The sequence below is a fragment of the Glossina fuscipes genome, unplaced genomic scaffold (genome assembly GCF_014805625.2).
Source record: "Glossina fuscipes isolate IAEA_lab_2018 unplaced genomic scaffold, Yale_Gfus_2 1, whole genome shotgun sequence".
Lineage (NCBI taxonomy): Eukaryota > Metazoa > Arthropoda > Insecta > Diptera > Glossinidae > Glossina > Glossina fuscipes.
In genome coordinates, this window is record NW_023998415.1 from 43,622,277 (window position 1) to 43,645,817 (window position 23,541).

General features: G+C 33.5%; 1 long non-coding RNA gene across 4 annotated transcripts in view; it reads left to right on the top strand.

The window, feature by feature from the left end:
- The window catches only part of LOC119645055, an 84,240-nt gene that overhangs the window by 37,149 nt on the left and 23,550 nt on the right, over window positions 1-23,541 (top strand). For all 4 annotated transcript variants that reach the window (XR_005248600.1, XR_005248599.1, XR_005248601.1 and 1 more), the window contains one exon: window positions 18,592-18,669. This is a non-coding gene — a long non-coding RNA (uncharacterized LOC119645055). The remainder of the gene's footprint in view (window positions 1-18,591; window positions 18,670-23,541) is intronic.

Below are 23,541 nucleotides of genomic sequence, written 5' to 3' on the forward strand. Positions count from 1 at the left end.
TATATATGTATATATGTATATATGTATATATGTATATATATATATATGTATATAATCCTTCAATCGCGAGTACAAAAGTCGGAAATTATTTTGTTGATTGTATATATCTCAAATGATTGGATTTCCAGTTGGCTCAGTTCCGTTTAATAGGATAGCGGAAGAATAGCAAGAATTATTTCGCTATTCATTCCGATACGAGATTATTAATTAGATCAGGTTGGCAAATGTACTATACTTCCTATGAAATGTCGATTAGATATAAAACGCCCAATCGTTTAAGTCATTTAAAGAATTGCCTGAACATATGTACTATAGCTCATTAAGCATTTGAAATTGATAGAAAAAATGAATTTGATGGATTGCAATTTCAGACTTAAAAAAACAAAACGTACCATATGCACATTACAGCAACGTACGCACACACACACACACACATATATATATATATATATATATATATATAAATTTTTTTTTTTTGATATATATATATATACACACACATACACACATACACAAACAAATTCATACATCCATACATACATACATACAATCGCACATACATGTTTGTTTTGAATCAGTTTAAGTGCAAATAAATAAATAAATCTCTTCCAGGCATTGTATTGTGTATGTTTATGATATCTGTTAAGCTTGATCTGTGTGGTTACATTTTTTGTATACAGTACAGTTTATACATCCCATATAAGTTAATGTGTGCAAAGTACAGAATGCTTGCGTGAAATTAATACACACATATATACTTGACTTGCTTCAATCATCGATTCTATGCAAATGTAAGCACATCAATATCAATGGACAATAATTGTTTATGAAATTATACGATATTAATTCTTAAGTTCATAAATTTTACTAAAATTCGTCATCGACATTTTGCTCGCATGTCAATTTGTTGAGCACTCTGCTGCACTGATTGTAACGTTGATCCTTAAGATATTATTCACTTATGTAAACTGTTGATCTATTGTGTAGTCACTTCACTCAGATACTTGAAAAGGTCTGGCAATGAGGATGGGTCCTTTCCTTTTGTCGGTACTAGATTCTCTTAAATCGTTCGGAAAATGGCATCCAATACATTATGCGAGATTATATGTCGGAAAGTGCAAGGGTACTAACAATCAAAATTATATCTTGCTGTTAACTTAAGTTGTCTTAAGTAATATATATTTTAAGGGTGACAAACGGGTTTTTCAATGGATGTAATCGGGGCTCTCTATCGTCGGCCCATCCGTTAAGTTGACGGCTATATAACTTTGCCTAAACGAATGGAATCTGAAATTTATTTATTTATTTTTTTTTTATTACTTTGGACAGATTAAGTTTTAAAGATGCACAAAAATCATTTATAGATCATTCACTCCATAATTATTAAAAACGAGAAAAACGAAACATTTTCGTTGTTTTCCTCAAGTTATTGTTTCAAAATTTTTGATTTTAAGTTAATCCATACGGCCCGAAATGATTATGAATTTCTACTTTCACACCTTTCATTATTCAGTCAGTTGAAAGTGACGCATGTTATGCCAGAGGTCGATATAAGTTACACTGCTCTAACCATTGAAATGCTTGTATCACAGAATTGACATTTGCGTGATCGTTAATATATTATATAATATGAAGTTTTGAAATGTGTATTTAATCGTACTGCTTAATAGACATTGTGCAGTGCAGTAAGATGCAGTGCAAGTTATATAGGCTGCTTGTTCGGAACAGAACTTTTCGATTAACTTATAATAAATTGAAAATAGGTCGCCGCCATTTAGCTTCTTAATATGTTTTTGTAGAAATTCTATCCATATAACAAAATTGTCATTTTCTGCATATTTTGTATGCACTTAATGGGTCTTTTTCTTTTTTAATGTCATTGACACAATTAATTAAGAAATGACCTCAACACTCATTATATCACCACATAACAATGTACAAACGACTGACTCCCTTGTGTGTATCCCTCAAATGGGACGAAAAGTATGCAGTAACATGAAATACTTAAACATAAAAACGTTTTAGCGGCGTAACAATTCTTTAGAGGGACGCAGAAACAAAAATAAAAATAATTAAAAAAAAAAAAAAAACGAGGAAAAAAAAAGCGTAATGTGATGAATTTCATTCATAATGCAGACACATAAAACAGGAGTTGTTGTTAGCCAGTTGCGTTATGATGCGTTACATACACACGCACGCGCAAGTATACATATAAAAAACAATAAAACATAACCATATTGATAAAAACGCCAGAAGAGGAAAAATAAGGAATTACATTATATAAATATAAGTTTGTATATATGTGTAAATAAATGAAAAAAATACCAGCAAGCATGTCCGTGCATATGCATACCTATGTATAAGTATAAGTATGTATATAGCAAAGACAGCAACCATTATTACATTTGTATTTTATGCCATTAAGTCTAAGAACAGTAGTTATAGTCAGTCGTTGCGCCGTTACCATTCTTGTTGTTGCTGTCCTCTTCATCATCGTATGAGTTTTTATGTTTATACAGGCAAGCCTAAAAATTCATTCATAGCTTAGGATGTAATACCATTAAATGGATATCATGAATGCCCGTCTGTCCGTCGGTCCCTTTGTCTAACAACCGTAAGGGAGGAAAAATTTATAAATAAATAGATATAAAATCAACATACGACAAAGCTGAGGACGAAGACAAGGGAAAAATAAAAAAGAATCAAAAAAAAAAAAACAAAAAAAAAAAAAGAGAGGGAACCTAAGAAAAAGCGTCACATTGCAGTAAATTTAAAAAAAAAAAAAAGGAAAGAATTATAACTTTACTCGAAAACAGTCAGTCAGTCAGTCAGTCAGTTAGGCTTCCTGTCATAGTCAGCACAAAGGATGCTTTCTTTTCTCTTTTCAAGCGAAAGGACAAAGCAGTGAGAAAGAAAGTTTTTTTGAACTGTTTTAAATCACTTAGAAATTATGAATTATTTCATGCTCTCTTTCCTTCTCTTTTTTTTCTCTGCCTCTCTCTCTCTCTCTCTCTCTCTCTCTATCTCTCTCTCTCACACACACTCTCTCTCTCTCTCACACACTCTCTCACTCTCTCTCTCTCTCTCACTATATGCGTTGAATTTTTAAATACGATAACTTGAAAGATTGTTTACATAAATTCCAAAACTCGAAAGTTTCTCATGCAAGGGTTCGAGGGATATCGGAACTGCTTAACTAAAAGCAAATTTTCTTTCACAGAAATTTTTGAAGATGATAACAAAACAATACGTATCAAAATTTAAAGGAAATCTACACAGAATACCATTAGCTTAAGCATCGTCATCATTATCAACACAATGATCATTCATTCATCCATCCATCCATCCATCATCATCATCATCATCATCATCATCATCGTCATCATCATCATTATTATTGTTATTATTATTATTATGATTATTATTATAATTTTCTTACTTCTCTTCCTTTTATCATCAACTCATCTCTTCATTCATCGCTTTTACGCTAGCATTTTCATTAACACCCCAGACATGCTCAAACCTAAAAGCAGGCCGTGCAGTACTAAAGCTCCAGGAACATATGCTTTTTTTTTTAAGGGTGGAAATATTTCAAGCGCCTTTTCGGTTTAGAATGAAGTAAATAGCAGTAACAACAGCAGCAAAGCATGTTGTTTTGCTATTCAGTTGAAAATGTTTATAAGAAATTCATCAACAGCCCTTGACTGGTTTTTGTGGTGCAGTTTGTGACAATACCCAGAAATATACGCCATACAATCATATCATCCACCTTCCTTCTTATGTAGCTATACATACATATAGTGTATATATAATAATAGAACGCATTATATATATACACACACACATATATATATATATATATATATATATACATATACATATGTGAGTAAAACTTTGCCTCTTACTCACTGTATACAGATGTCAGCTTTTTGTCTCTAATCACCGCATCCAACCACTGGCAAACATCTAGTGGTAGTATATTTCAAGTATTGCAGTATTTACGTCTAGAATTTAGAAGCTTTAATTCTATTGTGCCCTAAAAGCAAATTGTTATTATTGTTTTATATTCTCCATAGTTTACCAAAAATACCGAAACCATCTCACTTTAGTTTACTTCATTGTGCACTTTTAACTCCCCTTGAATACAAATATACAAACAACTCATTGTAAAATTTATGCATAGTGTCATTTTGTGGGCTTACACACACACACACACACACACACACATATATATATATATATATATATATATATATATAGACACAGAACAGACACCTACCCACACCCACTTGTAAATATATGGATACATGCACTCGTTTATAAGGCGATAAGGCGATCGGAGAGAGGAGAGAGGAGAGAGGAGAGAGGAAGTCAGGGCAGACACTGCAGTTGAAGGTTTCATTGTTTGTTACAAATTGGCCATAAAATCACAATTGGCATAGATTGCCATTCATAGAAGCTGAATGACACACAAACTGAGAGAACAGTTGAAATTTCATTCATTGACAAGAAAACTTTATTTTATTACGTACATATATATTCAAAACCTTTTTTTTTTTTTTTTTTTTTTATTGCAAATTTTGGCTACGGAATATTTATCAAATCAACAACGGCAAGACAAATGAAAAAATGTATAAAAAAAAAACCATACCTTCAAGATAAAATTTAAAAATTCGAAAAAGTTGTAAAAATCGAAAAAAAAAAAAAATGTAATTAAACCAATACGTAACGTAAAGTAGTTTTGTTACTTCCTTAAAAATTCAATTCATTTTCTTGTTTCTTTATTTCGTGCACTAAAACAAAACAATGGCAATGGCGGCGGCTAGCTTGGGTATAACAATTTTAAAATGAAAAGCAAATAGAATTGAACAGATCGGTTCGAGACATATGATTGGCATGATGTGTGGAATGAATTTCAATTTTTAAATCAAGTTGAAATCTGTCTCTTTACTTTGTACTCTTTATCTTCTTCTTTGCATCTTTTTAACGAATATGGCAATTTTTAGAACAACTTGTTTGCTTTGTGCTTCAAATTGTTTGCCTTATCAGGGAATCTCTTTTCGATAGCAACGTGTGGAAGTAATAACAATACTTTTCTATCTGTCGATACATTAAGTCTTTTAAGCCTTCCTTAGTTTTGAAGATTTTATAAACCTTTAAAAAAAAATTCTCGAAAATTTTGCTTTACTTTCTTTATCTCGTCTAATCGTATATTTTAAAGTAATTGACAAAAAGGTACGAAAAGAGAAAACGAAAGAGAAAGAGAAAGAAAAAGAACAATGAAATGTATCTATTGCCTGCCCGGAAACGGACTCGCACGTATGCCATATACGCTAACTTAAGCAAAGCGTTTAACTTAGTTAGTCAGAAACTATTGATCTTTGATCACTCTCCATATAGATCCCTATCTCCATAATAGATCGTTTAAGGTGCCGTTTAATTCCCTCACTTCTGGTCAATTTCCCATGACTTGATGCAGGCTGGTATTGAAAATGGGCCAAATCGGTCGAAGGACACGCCCAAAAGAACTGAAAAATTGGTTTGTTACTCATTACTCATAAACTATAGCAAATAAATGTACAAAAATTTGAATGCATATTCTGTGGGCGATGCTTTATCATTTGTGTACCACGCCTATGCAATATAATAGTGTCTCAAAATTGCATTGGTTTCTCAATACCGTTATAATGCGGCACAAGCGAAACAAGCTTAGAAAACTTTATAAACTTTACAAATTCTTGGCCAATTTCAAATTGTGAATGCACCTAAACATGTCCGCCTGTTCGTCTGTCCATCTGTGGGTTTGAGCAACTTTGTAATATTTTCGGTAAAGATTCTCCCGAATTAGCGAAAATGAAGATATCGCCTACATATTTTTAAAAGAATTTCGAATTGATCTAAACTTTTTAAAAGGCACGCCTACAACGCCCACATTCGTTTGCGACAAAAACTTTTGCTTTGAAAATAGAAGAAATCACGAAACTTTTCTTCTTCTACTTGTTTTGTCTTTTTTAGGACAACGGTGATGGGTATAAAAGATTCGATCCCGACTGAATTTAATTTTCTTACTTACTGCTATTTCTCTTTTTGTTAGGGCAAACAAATTATACCATTTCTTTTAAGGGAACACTTGATCAAATAAGTTTCTAATTAAAAAATCTGTTAGAGCCTGATGCTGCAGTTAGCGCTTGATGAAGAACTTAACAACAAAAAGTTCCTGAATAATTCAACAGTGTGCCCATTCAGAGCGGTATTGGTGACTAGTTTTCGAAAAGATTATAGGCAGAGGACTTGCCAAAATCAACAAGAAGCATTAGAAGCGTTGTTACATATAAGTTTCTGCAAATAATTTCTTAGGAAGAAGATTTGCCCGAATTCCCACTCAAACCCAAGTACATAATAAGGTATTCTATGTAATGTACTCGAACATATATTATATAGATCTGATTGCACTAAACGAATTCGAACCTCTTAATTATTTTACTATCATCCGATGATGAAGCATTTTCTTTAGCTAACAGAACAGATTATTTAAATCCTTTGACACAGGATTCTTTCATTCCTTTTTTTTTTCTCCTTTTTTTTGATTACATTTTTTGCATTTACGTTAGTAAACTGTGTATCACTTAATCCCCAATCAATTTCAGAAATAGCGTATAACTGTAACACTAAAAATGTGCAAATCAATATTTATCAACGAGTGAGTGGTGTAGCAAGCGATACATATATGAAATAATTGAAATGTAACACAAAAGCCAATACCACAATGACAGCAAATACAATTCTAGCGCGGCCACACATCATGTGTTACCGATAGCGATACTTAAATTAAGACCTGGCAAGAGAAATGCCTTTTAATCCTTCATATTTTAAGTGAATTAGTTTGGCTTCATGCTACTTGTTCAATATCCGGCTACGCATCCGGCGCATCAACAAAAATTGGACAGATTTGTTTGCCTTCGACTATTTGCCTGTATGAGGTATATACACATGGATAGCGATCCAACATCACTTTTGTAAAATAGGCGTCGCGCCGTTCTCCATATTTTAACTTAATAAAAATAACGCACGCTGCACGCTGCACGCTGCTGTATTTGACAGCTGTACAGTTTGCCTCGGCTTTAATTGATTCTGCCATTCAATCCCCCTAATCTAATTTGGTAAATGAAAATTGAAGAAAGTTTTGCTTCTACAAGCTTTTTTAGCAATTAATGACAATAAGCGTTTTTCGTTAAAGAGTCGATCTGATTGGTTCACTATTTAAACTCATCACTGTACGGTAAGCGCATACTAAGGTGGCCTTCACTATCGATGCATCCAGATATACGCATAAAGCATATATGCTTGGGACCAGTCTGAAGATTTGAAGGCCTGTGTTTTTGAAACAATCACCACCGATAAGATAGAAAGCTGGAAATTTGCTTACGGATTCACGGTGAATTAACGCAGATGAAGTTAAACAACTGGTGCAATATAGCCCGAATTTCATTGACATTGTAAAAAAAAAAAAAAAAAAAAAGGAAGATTTAATCGAAAGTAGATTATAATTGAAGCAAATCTATGATACTTTACCACTTTAGGACGCAATGCGTAAGAACGAGCATAATAAATTTATGCTTTGTACCACGTATTGAGTTAAAACTTGATGTATACTGAAGAATAATCGCAAAACTGTTCCAGTAAGACGTTCACAATCTGAAGGGGGTTATCAAGGCTGGGATAACTTCTTCACTTTTGTCCATCCCTGTTCTTGTTCATTTCATTTTCTATCATGGTAAACTGACTGCTGACGACATTTGATTTGATTAGCTTAAGCGGTGAAGGTAATCGTGCGTTTGAATCGAGTTTGAATCGACCGGCATACTTCATAGGTATACACAGGAGAAGTGTAGATCAACTTGCAATGGCTACCGGATACTCTAGATATATTCTTATTTAGCTAACAAAACTTTTCAATAATTTATCTCATTCGTTCGACGTCATTCGAGTACTCTTAAATTGCTAATGTGTCCCAAGAGGGCCGTATGTTGGTTATATCTGAGGAGAAAAAAATTGCAATAAGAATACGCAGAGAGAGAGAGAGAGAGAGAGAGAGAGAGAGAGAGAGAGAGAGAGAAGGAGAGAGTAAGAGAGAGATAGCGAGAAAGAGAGAGAGAGAGAATTAAGGAAAAATTGAGTAACAAAATTTTATAAATTCATATCATATTTTTATGATGTACGCGATAGTTACACGCCGCCGAACTCTTCAAATTCCAGAAATTGATAATGTCATGCAAAAACAAAATTCGAAAAGAATTACACATATCGATGGGCATAAAAAGGAGAAAGAAAAGTTCAGGCTATGTGGTGCACTAATAACACTAATAATTGAAAAGTTGTCAGAACAGTACGAATACATATTTAAACAAGCACATGATCTGAAACTTACACAATGATATTGATGAAAATTTTGCAGAACATTGAACTCGGGAAAGATAAACGTGTTTACAATAGACGTTGGTGACGCTCTTAGAGTGAGATGAGATAGTGTTAAATATGCAACAACAATAATAAAAACAATAACAGCAATAACAAGAACTACAATGGCAACTACAATAAAAAAAAGACGAGTGGTTTTTAGGACATATTGAGTATATGCATGCATGCATGCATGCATATATACATACATACATACATACATACATACATACATACATACATACATACATACATACATACATGTATACATATCTACGTACATATATACATGATATGCAAGTATAAGGCATGAAGGTGTATGTTCGAGTAGGGTATGTGCTATGCATTAAGCTGCTTTGTATATAAAACACATACATACATACATCCATAAAGCAACAGACAATTGAGACGACCTCAATTTAAAGATAATACACAACACTGTAGTATGCAACATAAAAGCAATTTAAATGTTGCACAAAGCAACACTATATGAAAAAAAGAAAAAAGCAAAAAAAAAATTGTATATATGCATGTATGCATGTATGCGTATATGTATATGTATATGTATATGTACTTATAAATGCATATAACGTATAACAACTACATGCTTATACACTTGAACGGAGAGACTTATTGACTGACTGAATGACTGAATGACTGAATGACTGACTAACGAACTAGCTGGTTGACTGTAAGAGATGGTCTGCCTGACACTGACTAGTACCACTATCATCTACATATACCGCCAACTTCCACTGTATGCAATCTTATAAAGGGACTGACACTCTAACTAAACAAAGACGACAAAAGAAAGGCAGTAAGTTAAAATAAATGTTGCCATTGGCAATTGTAAATAACAAATACTTGCATATTTTATAAATATTTAACGGCAACAGCAGCAAGAATAACAACAACAATCAAGCAACCAACCAACCAACCAACCAAGTAAATACGAGCACGAAGTGCTCTACACTAGTCCATCTAACTAAATGTTGATGCATAGACGGACGGATGAATGCATCGATTACATTCAACGTCGTGTGCGCATTCTTCCTATATGCTTATACATCTACACCCATACCAACTGGCGGGCAACTATCTTCTGTTGAGCTGATTGTTATAAATATGTTCATAAACATCTGTTCGTTCTGTTGCTTTTTTCACTCAACCATCTGAGGATTGAGGCAAAATAATTTTTTTTATTGCCTACGTCAAAATCGAAGAGAGTTCAAATTGAACCGATATTTCGAGTGATACGAGAATCAAATTACGTCCGTCTGTTCGGCTTTTTCTCATTGGAATTTGAGAAAATGGAATAATTGAAGCGAGTAATTAAAACTGTGTTTACTTCTTTTTGGTTTATTTCTTCAGTTCAAATTTGGAAAAGAAACAGATGCTCTCACATATGCTCTTACACTAGGTAACAAAATTAAGCCAAATATATATATATATATATATATATATATTTCTATAATAATATACGGTTTATACAAGACCATGACCCAAAAATTTGGTTGAGATATGTTTCAGAAACGGACCGTATCGGCTGAGTTATAAGTACATATGTATTTACCTCAGACAAGGGATGGTCAAGATTCGTCCCCCCCACTATTTCTTTCTTGCTCTATTTGTTTATTTTTGTTACATATAATTTAAATAAATAAATATTTGTGTGTTGCAACACACACGCATACGTTTGTCGTCAGTCCGTTCTACAGCCCTACTTGCATAAAAATAAACTTTTTGTTATGTACAGGCATTGAAATTTCTACGCATATGTTCATAAACATAAAATATAGACAAGTGCGCATATATCTTTAATATATTTATTTGTGACAAATATTGTGATTTATTTTGTTTATATATAACACATTTTTTTTTCTTTTTTTAACATTAATCAAAGCGATTGAAGCAACATGTGATTGTGCTATCATATAATAAACTAAAAAGTTCTTACTGGTGAAAATTACTATATACGACTGGGCGTTGAGCGTTGAAAGTGCTTGCTCTTCGTTACCCGATCCAAAGTGCATTTATAAATTTGAAAATTTTAATAAAGAAATAATTTATGCCAAACCCTGATAAATAATATATCTTTCGAGCTTTTTTCTTACTCGTAAAAACAGTTTGCATGAAATACACAGCAAACTCCGTAGGAACTGGAAAGAGCAGCAGAATATAAAAAATTTAATTTACACTTTCGCTATAAGCGCCCCAGTTTAAATAAATAGTCATAGGCCAGAAAAAAATAAATTAAATCTTTCAGCTTTGACAGAGTACGATCTGGCCTTTTCTACAAATTATTGTTCGCGAAAATTTTTATTTGGTAGTTAATAGGCGTACAAATAAATTTTGTAAATTATTTCGTGATATTCGAATTTAATTAAGAAATATTTGCTACAAAACTCAACAATTCAAATGTTGACCATCGCTATCTATGGCTTTTAAAAGGCGAAATAATCATCGAGCCATTTTCGCATATTTCGAAATTTGCTGAACCGCTGATTTGCTAAACATGATTGCATCGATCTGAACCAGTAGTAATCAGAAAGGGATAAGTTCGAAGAGAAGTCTTTGCAGCCCACATTGAAGATCATCTGCTGCGTTGCTTTGTTTTTGCTCGAGACAGACGGACGTATGCCAATTTTCATTGTTTTGAAGGCTAAATACAGACATTATTGCGCAGACGGACGGGCGGAAATAATTGAATCGATTTAGAATTTGATGCTAATCAAGAATATATATACTTTGTGGGGTGCCTGGGCGTTACGATTCCTGCCTTACAGGGCGATTTGTCAAGACCCTCAAATTCTCCTTCAAGAATAATACAAGCCCTCGATTCGATTCCTTCTTTATAGGGCGGATTTGTCCAGACCCTTAACCTCGAAATGCACTTCATTTTCACCAACACCCGCATCATTTTCCGTAAATCATCTTCTTTAGATTTGGGTGCAAATAATAGTGGCCAAGAGTCAGATCTTGAGAATGTTGCGAGTGGGTCGGCAATTCGTATACATTCGTTGACTTGTGATGCAGAGTCTTCATGCAAAAGAGTGATTTCATTTCTTTTTGATATCCTATCCCCAACTAATTCGCGATATATTTTTGGATATATTTTCTATTTTGGACGTCGGTTGCACACAGAGCGTCATCAGTCGTTTAAATTTAACAAATCATTGACAAATTTTTGTTCTCGATGAAGAAAACTTACCACTACACTTTTCAAGACAACGATGAGTGTGAATGATCTTCTTTTGCCAATAAAGGAAAAACTCTTTTACTAAGCTAATTCCGATTTTTTAATTTTTTTTTTTTTTTTTTTTTTGTTAATAACAAAGTGAACATCACTAAAATCGCTGTGAGTAAGTAAACGAAAGATCGAAATGGTAGTGACATCTCTGTGACAGTGTCGAGAATTATTAAGACGCGGCTTGTATAGTGTAAAGAGACACTGGTAAATAATTAAATTATTTCCAGTTGGAATTTTTAAATCTCTGATTGAAAAGCGAATTTTTAAGCAAGAATTATATATCATCGATCTGATTGAAACTCTGAAAACCCAATTGCATTACATTCTATTGATGTCCAATAATGCTTAGTTAGGCATTTAAAATGAAATATTGCCAAAGGCCATATGGGTATCTGCTTTATTTCAACTGCTGAAAATTCCTATCATTTGATTTTCGTATGAAAAAATATTTTATGGATCGATTTTTTTAAAAAAATAAATAAATAAAGATAAAAAATTCCTATTTATATAAACATTGTAATAAAAAACATAAGTAAAAAAAAAAAAAAAAATATTATCTCTACTGGCATAGTATTATTTTCGACCCGTGTATTTACTTGCAATAGTATCTTCCAACTTTTGTGGCTTTTGTTTTGTCAATCAATCTTTCAGTGTGAGATACATCTGATAAACAATTTTAGATGAGCTCATATTCTCCGACTATATGTTTGCTCTGCATTAGATTAAGTTCCAATTGGGTGATGAAGGTCTCTGCAAAGGTCAAACGGGTCTGTCTGGAAAACTAATACTTTTTCTTCCGCCCCACGGTTCATTTCACCGTTCATTTTTCGATAAGTGCAGTGGGATCTGCATTCAATAAGTGATTCGTATATGCACCATCAAAGTCTGAGGAAACACCCATTTTCTTGAAGCGTTTGCAACAGCCAGAAGCCAGCTTTAGAGACTTTGTGAAATGTGTACATTCTTGATTAGCACCAAATTCTGAATGCACTGAAGAATATACGTTCGTTTGCTTGCCTGCTTTGCTTGTCTGTCCTTCCTTCCGCCTGTGTAATGTCTATGAGAAAGCTTTTTCCAAAGGTGTGTTCTGCTTACAGGAACCATGTTTTTAACAATTTTTATCGAAATCTGGTATGTTACCGAAAAATGGGGACTCCACCAGCGTGATCAAACTAGAAAATTTCACGTATCTCTACACACATCATATAAATCTATATAGAAGTGCTTGTTGAATGGCATGACTATATCATGCAGAGCCCATGCATACGTGAACATAGGTGACATTTTCTAGTTTGGTTGTACTAGAGTCTCAAATTTGCAAAATTTTCCAGACCCATTTCATATAAGCAGAATTTGGATTTGTTTAGCTTGTTTGCAGAGCACTTTCATACCGATTTATTAGGTGTCCACAAAACTATTTTATGTTTTTGAACATGGACGGAGGAAGTTTTCAAATCCAACTGTATCTTATTTCTGAAAATTTAACAGAGCTTGGTTAGGGTGTTTACAGAGCTCTGTTAAGGGTAATGCTAGGTAGCTTTGCTAGTTAAATTCGAATTTTCTTTCACATCCTTCCATTCTCTCTGTAGCAAAGCATAAAGATATTGTCTTCGAGTTTGGCAGAAATATTGCGCGCAGATTGGTATGAAAAATGGGTTAAATCGGTCAAAGCACACGCCTTCAATGGTGCATAAACTAAGAACATATCTACTTTCAGGGTCATTAACTACAACAGACACATTGTAAATTTTTCCCCATATATGGCCTACCAAAAAGAAAAGAATAAGCCACGCCCACTTAGTATTACAGAGAATAAAAGTTTAGTTTTTTCATGTTTTCTTTTTTGTTTTTTCTTTTGTTTTTGAGTCTCTTCTAAAGATCAAGTTGGAAGAGAAAAAGATTTGGACATAGTTGAATATAATTTATTTATTTGTTTAAGTTAATGTTTGCCTAAAAATAAAATAAAATAATGTTTGCCAAGAGTGACCTTCGAAGACAAAAACGTCAATTTTAAGAAAAATACATTTATATATGTGTTGATAATTGTTAGAGAGTTGAGAGAAAGGAACCGGCGATGCCGAATCATTTTTTCACTATAGCTGTGATCTGCAATACCTTAAGTAAATAATGCAGTATAATCCGATAGACAGATACCTGATGATTTTCTCTTATTAAGACACTGAGCAGTTCCGTGTTGTTTTCCGAGAATGGCTGCAACCGGCGCTATAGGGTAAGGAAGAAAACTATGAGTTCTCTTTCTGAATATGTGATCGCTAAGCTCCACGTAATAGTAGACGTTCTCCCGGTACCTGTACCGAAAATAATTCCGCGTCAAACAAATACAATTTTAACATTTTCTGCATGATAGTGAGGTAGTGAGCGATGGATGCCGTACAATATTGCAAATCCACATAACCATGATATAGACTAGACGAACCATTAACTTCCATCAGGTTGCTAAATGTCCGCGGCGGTCAGGTGTATTATGGTTCATTCCAATCGAACGAGAATGCAACCAACAACAAATTGCCAAAAGTCATGAAGAAAATTTGCCCGAAAACCATTACTACAAGCAGTAATCTGGAATGTTGGTCTTGTCTTCTCCGCTATTATCTGCGATTATGACGAATTTCTATCCGTGTCTGACCATCTATTCAAGCAAGCCTTCCTATTCTTTTTTTTCGCGATAACCGAAGAATAATTCATTTGGGTAATGATGGCCCCAAAAGACGAGTGGTACTTCCTATGCAGATAGGAAAAAAAAGAAGCAGATCGATGATACTTTGAATAAAATAACTTGCATTATCTCGCTTATGTAACCTATTATATTATGATAGCCCTTAATAGCTTATAATGCCCACCATAGGACAATTTTGATGAAAACTCGTCTAAGACCTATGCACACCAATACCAATACTCTTTCACGCGCGAGCGATCATCTTTAAGACGAAAGGGGAATTCTCCATGCATTTAAAGCAAACAGAAAAACACGTGTTTTCGATTTGATTATTGGAAATCTGCTGTGAAGACTAATTTCAACGAATGCAAACTTAAATTGATCATTACTGAGAAGCAATAAAAAAATTTTCCAATGCTAAAAATGTGTTTTTGCTAATTTCAAATGCCTTTGTGTACTTAATTATCACACGACCCCCCGTTATGCAATTTCTCAGTTTTTAATTACATTCCTCTGAATCTTGCACACACACACACACACACACACTCAGAGTGAATGGGAGAGTAACGTCCATTACATTTATATTTTTTTTTTTTTTTTTTTTTTTTTAACAAATAGTTTAATGCTTTGCGATATTCATCGCAAAGTCGCCTAATAGTTGTTGTTATTGTTGTTGTTGTAAGGTATTTTTTCACATATTCGATTTTTGCGAATGAAAACTGAAAGTGATATGATTTCATAACTTTTGGTGGCATGTACGAGGATAAATGTATGTATTTCTTGCTTATTCGCAAAGAGGAGTGCAAAGTGCATTTCGATGCCAACATGCCAACGTTTATGTGTCAGAACGTACTGTTCATGTGATGTTTTTGGTTGGTGGTGATGTTTGGATGTAGAGCAAACTAATCTGTAAACATGTCATATGAGAGTATTGAGTGCATTTAGACGCACACATATAACGCATTTTTACATGCACGTGCACACATATAAATAGAGTAACAAATTACGCTTCAATATGCTTCTGTACGCACTTTGCATAAGCATTAGATTTGTATAAACCATTTTAAATTTTAATAATAAATATGAATAAATATGAATGTTTCCCTTATCACAATTCCAGCGTTCTATGCATTATTTGCTTTAGAGAAGGCAAAGAGAACAATGTACGCCGTTCTGTGAACACATTTATATATTAAGTGAATTGGGTTACCTACCGATTGCTTTTAATAAGAATTCGTTTGGTCTGTTTTTCTCATTTTCTATTTTATTTATCATAAATGATTGCGAAACGGAAAATCAATATTTACTTCATTATAAATTAGATCTCTTTTATGGCACTTGGAAAAAGGTTGTAGCCGCGACCCGTTCTTTTTTTTTTTTCTTTTTTTTATTTATTAAAACGGTAGCTAAGAGGCATCGTTGATTTACAATATTCAAGTGTTTTAGAAATGTGGTGTTTTTTTTTTTGTTTTTTGATTGAAATTTTGCATTCATTAAAGAGAGGATATAAAATAAAAATAATTCTAGTCGATTGATTGGCATTAATTAGTTGATTGGTATGTTATATAAATGTCTTTTAATTTACTTTTGTTATAAAAAATATTAGAAAAAAATGTAAAAATTAAATTTTAAATGAAAAAAAAATATTCTTATAAAGTAATATGTTCAAAAAATAAGGGGAATTTGAATATCAATGCAAACAATTGTTTTCTTGTTTTTTTTTTTCTAGTGGGAATGGTTTCATTAATATAATTACCGGGAATAAAGAAATTTGTACTGTGTTGAAAAAACAAAATTGCTTACGCAAATGCATCCAGAGTGTTAGAAGTCAAGAAGTAGTGGTGCAATCAAATTTTACAAATGTCACAAGTTATTGGGAAAAAAAATCATCTTGGCCGCTCTCTTCTATTATCTACAGGTGGCGTTCGCAATCAGTTCCGAGTTCTGAAGCAAGAATATACAGTGAATAGAGAATATTAGCCCAACTTATGGACACACTTTTGCACACTACTACAAAAATTTCAAACTAATATCCTTTCACGCGGAACATTGCGCCCGATATAGTTGCGAATGATTATGTTCCCTCATAGGCAGGCATTCCAAATTTACCGCACCCCTTGCATGTCATATTAATTTCGTACCAAGATGAGATTACATTCATCAACTGATTGTGTTTAAAAGTAAATTATTTCTGTAATCAATAATCAACAAGGAAGACATTACTTCCTGCCTATTTTCTTGTTTTGACGTAACCCGAGTCTGGCGATTGTCGCATGCTCTTGCGCTTATCAAACGATGCGATGCGTCGAATAATTGAAAATGGTTGACTTTTACTCATTCAGTTGCTGCACTGAACGCAGAACGCTCTTCGAATATGGCTCTTTTGTGATCCTCCTTCAAAGCGGTGAGAAGCGCTGGATGCAAATCTTCGAGAACACAATGTTTACGAAAGCACTTCAATTTATTTAGCTTTGCCTGTGCAGTGTTTGATGAATTTATTCTTCGTGCAACATGGCAACGCGCAAGAGGGCTGGAGATAAACACAACTTTTATCACACCGATCAATTTAGGATCACTTTCAGTATCTCGTCCGTCTTTCTGTCCCGTTTGCTTGCGTTGTTTGCTTGTGTGTATACGACAGGTAAAAAAAATTCAGTCGACGTCATTCGGTAACGCATCCGCTTATCATGCAAAAGCATTTTCGAAAAGTCATGATGCAATTACCGCTTGGAGAAAAACCAAAGCAAACCAAATCACACCACACCACCACCGCTCTCTTACTCGTTGCGATAATGGAGGTTGTTCAACTATCTCTTTCGGCTTCCCGCAAGAATTTCACTTGCCTGCGTATGCAGATAGATGACGATGAGCCCAATCATTCCGGACAATTTTGGATGAAAAAAAATTGTGATTATTCATTTTATCATTCATCATCCAATCAGCAAACGTGCAATGAATGTATCTAAAAAGCTTCTAGCTTTTGACTGTCAAATGTCAACGTCGCATTCAAGCATATTTGTCTGAGAACTTCATTTGGGGCTGCAAAATTGCGAATTGCACTCCGCTCTGACATATAAACTAATTATGCTTGAGAGGCTGCGTTTCTGTTCTGTTGATTAAAAAAAATTTCATCACAAATTTTTTGTTATTTTTTTAAAATGTTTTTTTTTTTTTTTTGGTAACAGTGTTTATCGTTTGTTGATTAACAAGGTAACCTATTAAACTATTTAGTTGAAGGGGAGTGATTTCTATTAAAGTAAAGCTTACTTATGGATCATTCATTGAGCAAACGACGCGGCCAATTAATTGCTCTGACATTGTTCGGCGATTGCATTCGCATATAACTTAATTTTTAATAATTTTTAACTGATTTTTAGCTGCGTGACACAATAAACTGTCATCGGCATGGTATCTTTTCCATTTCTTCCGAACATAGTCGAGCCCATGATAGGACAAAAACACTTGAGCAAACATTAGGAGAAAGAAAACGCAGATAAAGAAAATATGAATTGAGTGGTTTTGTCCTAATTTTAATTCGCGGTAGGATGCACATCCACCCATTGAAGGTGGGATATTTTGTATGATAAGAGCAAGGCGAGAGTAGAATGATTTTATTTATCATTTTACAAAAAAATTGCTGGGAAAACTTATCAGCTCTACTTGATTCGTTAAAATGGATGGTATTCTGCGTCCTAACTGTGCCCGTCCTTTCATTGTCTGTCGTTGCTGAGCAAATGCGTAAAGTCGGACGAGAAGAGAAGAAGAAGCTCTTCAACATGCGGAAAAATCCAAAGCGAATGCATTGAATGAACAAACAACTATCATTCAATAAAAGACTGATCCAATATTATTTAACTTTGTGAAATTGTCTCTTCGTTTGCATATTTGTTTATAAATTATTTAGTTTAGCCAATTTGTAAATACTTAGATGAGCGTTTTTCTTTTCCATTTTTTTTTTTTTTTTTTTGTTTTTCATTTTAAGTACGTACATACGCAAAGGAAAGCTTATTTGCATATTTGATAGATTACATATGTTGTATAAGTATCGTAAGCAAGCAGAGACCATTGAATTCTTAGATTGCCTAAATAATGATATGCATCTCTTATGCATTCATTATTAACATTATCAAGAGATATTTGCTAAACATTCAGGCCTTTATTTAAATCATTGATTGCATTATTTTCTCTATATATATATGTATTACAGTTTGCAAGGATACACTAAATAGAGAAGACAAGAGAGATACACAGCAACACCACTTGTAGTCTTATGAACGACCAGATGGTGAGTACACTTTGATGTTAATTCAAATAAATATAATAATAATTATTATAATTATTTTGATATTCTTTCGCAATTTTTTCTTTTTTTTTTTTTTCATACAAAATTTATTTATAATGAACAAAAAGAAGAAGTAGAAGATGAAGATAGTGAGAGTGAAAATATGCCGGAGCTTTAGGTTCTCGTGTCGGTTTTATGCAAAATATTAAAAGACCAAAGACTGAACAAATTTATTACATTATGCCTACGTAATGTATTTTGTACATATATATATATATATATATATATATATATATTCTGTTTTCTACTGTTTTTCTCATGTGTTAAAATCTTTTGTAACTATTTGCCGTTTTCTATGCGCTTAGACGTACATAAGAACAAGTATAACAGTAGAAATACAAATAAAAACGTACACAAACAACAGAAAATCCTCTAAACTTGTTCTAGTTTCTCAGCTTTAGGGTTCTTAGTTACAAAGCCTACACACATACATACAAATATATACATACACACATATACATACATATACCTACACAAATATGTTTGTGCGTTTATTATAGAAATAACTACTTTGAAAAATTTCTGGTAATTGCCTTTGCTCACCAGGCGGCCGCCTTGGCTAGCAGATGTTGTGTGACCAAGTGACCAAGCCAGTCAGTCATACCATTCATTATTCCATGTATAGAGAGAATCCTTAACTTATCAGAAATGTAAAACGAGTTTTATTCCTATTTGTCTTTTTTTTTTTTTTTTTTTTTTTTTTTTTTGTTAACTCTTGAAAAAGTTTGCCTTTGCTGTAAAGGGATGAAAACCTCCAACAGTAGCAACGAAAAGTACATATTTTTTATTATCAAAAATCAATTTTATACGGTATAGCGATAAGGATGCCCCATGTGTATGAGGTTTTATTTTTTTAAGTTCATGCTGGTCTATTTGCTCAAGTTTCTTTTGACGTTTCACATCACGTCAAAGTCTGCTATTGAGCAGACTTGCATGGAGCATTATATGTATGTTCCAATAACGTTTGAAAATTTTTTAATTTTTTTTTTTTTTTTTTTTTTTTTTTCAAAATTCACAGTAACCTGCAATACCGTTAATTTTCAAAGGGTAAACAATTGAGTTTTTTATGCAAATCGAATCGATATGCGATACGTTTCGCAACGTTTCTGTGCCAGTACGATCCTGACGTGTAAGAAGCGAGAAACGTGCTCATCTTTTCTTTTTTTTTTTTTTTTTTTGATCAAATTACATTCGACTACATTGCGTTATATCGTTTCACATGTGGTAGTTGTTCAATGCCATATTTCATAAAGTTTAGGAAAGTACTGGGCAAAGACCGGTGTTGCAACGTTGACTTTATAATCACATTGCTGTTTATTCTATTTGCTCGGCTCTACCTATTGATGAATTTATTTTTCGATTCAAGGGTGCTGTGGGGGATTCTTTGCATGAATTCATTAATGGATTGCTGAAAAAGCTGCACATAGTTAAATAATGTCACTTTGTTTTTTGGTCCATCGTTACTAAACAGATTTTTTATCTAAAGTATTCCTTGGCGAACCAATGTCGTCCAAAAAACCAGAGGTCTTCGATTAAAAAGATATGTTGAATGAGCAAATGGGTCGTTAAGAATGTATAGCAGCAGAACAGGTGTTGTTTTCGATAGAGTTGGTATTCTGCGTTATTATTATGCCTTACACTACTTGCTCTACAGTAGCGCTTACTCGGTTTTTATGGATGTACGCATTACGCAGAAAGTTTTAAAACAGACTCAGCTTTCGTCTCGTCTTTGGTCCATTCAGAATCCTTTTCTGGACCAATTTAAGCTTATATGTCTGGCTGATGTCCGTCCATGGGTATTCGTGTTCGATCTACAGATCGCAATTTTTGACATATCTTCACAAGATTTAGGGATAATGAAGCGCTTTAGCCCAAGCATGAACGATATTGCAACGATCGTTTTTCATATACCACTCACTTCATATTGTAATGTGAACCGTCTTTCGTGATTTGACTGTTTTATACTTCTTTACGGATTGGTTTCGGATCAAATCGATTAATTTTCATGAAAACACAAATCATGGAATATGGCATTCTCGTAACATTGCCCTCCGTCTCATCGTGTTCGTGTCGACCAAAGTCATTTTCGAAGGTTATTAGTCTGCTTATGTGTGCCAACTTAACTATAGCTGTGCCTTTCGGATACTTTTGAATCCTATAGGCTCTGTCACTTATCCTCGTAATAACTTTCTATGGATTCTTCCATTTAGACTGTAAATTTGCAGACAATCTGTCGTTACACGATTGGTTATACAGTTGGACTAGATCACCTTCAACAAACCTCGCTGTCCGATCATAACCGATCATCAACTTGCCACTCTCTCTCACTGCTCAACCGGTTTGATTTGTGTTTGTAAAGCGTTTTGGTCGTATTTGACCTTTCACCTCTTTTACACGATGGTAATAATTTCCGGCATCCTACGCAATAGAATCTCTGATTAATCTGTTCAGTAGTTTTCATAACGCTAAAGTGCTCTCCGTTTGGCCCATTGTGGTGTTTCTTTATGATTAGGATTTCCTTGGAGAAGGCCTTTAGGATCTCCAACAACTTATTGGCGCGTGAAGCTTTTCCACTTTATCGTATCCACGTTAGACATCTTTTTTCGAAAATATGGGCTACTCATTGAGCCCAAGATCGTTTTGTTACGGGACTATCCCCATCTATTGGATATGAAAAGTTGACCTTAATATGGGAATAAGGTATAACTTATCATATTTATCACGAAAATAAAGGCAGAACGGTATTAGGCGAAGTGATGGTTATGTAGTTATGTAGTGGTCGGCTTTATCTGACTACAATATTTCTACTGGTCCATGTTGTTTTTGTTTTTGTAGGGTTTAGTGAAGCGCTATTGCATAAGTACAACTCCTATCAACAATAATTGGAAAAATTTTAAGTAAACTTCTGTCATAGTTGACAGCTTCCAAAAATCGTATTTATATGCGTACATTTGTCTCTGTCATTTAAACGGGGAGAGGAAGAAAATTTGCAATCTATGCAGTCACAATATGAGCGAAATTATTATTTTATCATTCTATCATCAGTGCATTTAACTCATTTTAGGTGCTCGTCTGTTCGCATAGAACATAAAAATATTTGAAGTCTTAACAACTTGAAATTGTGGATACTCGAAGAAAAGAGAGTACAATCATTATCCTAAATCATATCGTCTAATAGACCTGTTCAATCATTTTCGTAATAAAATATTAAATATTATACCATGTTGCCGAATAAAGGTGTACGTTTTACGGGAGCTCTTGTAGAGGAAGAAATTCAAAATGTCCATCTATGCATACTTCAAAGTTGCCGCAAGAAAGTTTATATGTCAAACTATCAATTTGTAGTAATTTTCATTGTAGAATACCAAAAATTAGACTTTGTTGCTGTATAAAGCACTAATTTTTCTAAGAAAGCTTATAAGTGAGGGAGTGTATCCAAAAAAATGGTGTTATCCTATTTAAAATTTTTCACTAAAATACTAGGTAACTTTCGTCAAAATAAGATTCCGTATGAAAAGCGATTCAATCCGATCAATTTTGAAAGGCTTTCGTCCCGACAGATGCACGCACGTGTTTAAGTCGATTCAGAAAATGATTTACAATCGATTGTTATAACAAAACGAAAGGCTACAAACGCCTTACAAGGCCTTACAATCGCGCACCACAAGTTACATAGTGTGACTTATTTTGAAAGTTTCGTATTAAAAAAAGCAGCTAAGGATAGATGGATTATAATAAGGTCAATAAGTTCGTAACAAGTAGAAATTATTATTATAATTACATTATTGATTAGTGTTGTCGGTTTTGGGCAGATCAAATTTTCGGTTGTAGCCAGTTTTTAACTCATCAAGGTGCATGCTATGTAAGATATCTAAGGTCAAGCTTTTAAATGTGATGTGATCATAAACTGTACTTATTTACGATAAGTAAATTCAATGATTTGAAGTTTATTTCTGATTGATTCTAACGCGTATACAATTGATGAAAAACGTGCAGCAGCAGAAGTGAACTATTTAAAATTCATTTCAGGCTTTACATAATATATTTCTTACTTGATTCTATTTTATATATAAATTCTGGAGCAAAGATTTTATTTAATGCATCTTGACACAGTTTTATAGGTTATATAAACTTATGAAATTCTCGCTTTTCTTTTACTTTTCACCCTAACGTTTATGTATGTTGTGTTGTGTTGTGTTGTGTTGTGTTGCGATGTGTTATGTTATGTTATGTTGTGTTACCTCCTTTCTAATTTCATAATCTGACGTATGTAGTAACGGTTTCTTACATTTACATATATAAATATTTAATACCTTAGTGTTTTCCCATAGCTTGAAGCATGAATGATGAAAGGTATACAAAGCTTGTCGTAGTATATGTGTTATTACTAACCACTATCTCATCGTACCGTGGATGTCTGGGACACACACTCTTTCATAATTAATCTTATATGTCATGGTTTCTAAAAGTGTTTGCAAAAAGTTTTGATAAATTTTTTTGGCAAGCAGTTAGCCTCTGCTAAAAAAGATAAAACTTGCTTAATAATATTTAGCGAAGTATGTCAAAAGAAGATGAACATTTTTCGATCGATTTGAAAACGTATGTACGTTACATTCATAAAGCAAACATTACAACAATCTCATTTACTCTCAATGGTTAGAATATTCCTCGGGTTATTACACCTTTATATAAAAGTTGGGCATTAAAAGGTGAACACTGAAATTATTTTACTGAAATTTGCAATTTTCTTTTTTTCTCTATGCTATGGATATATATAATATGATATAGATAGCATGCTACCTATGCGAGCAAATT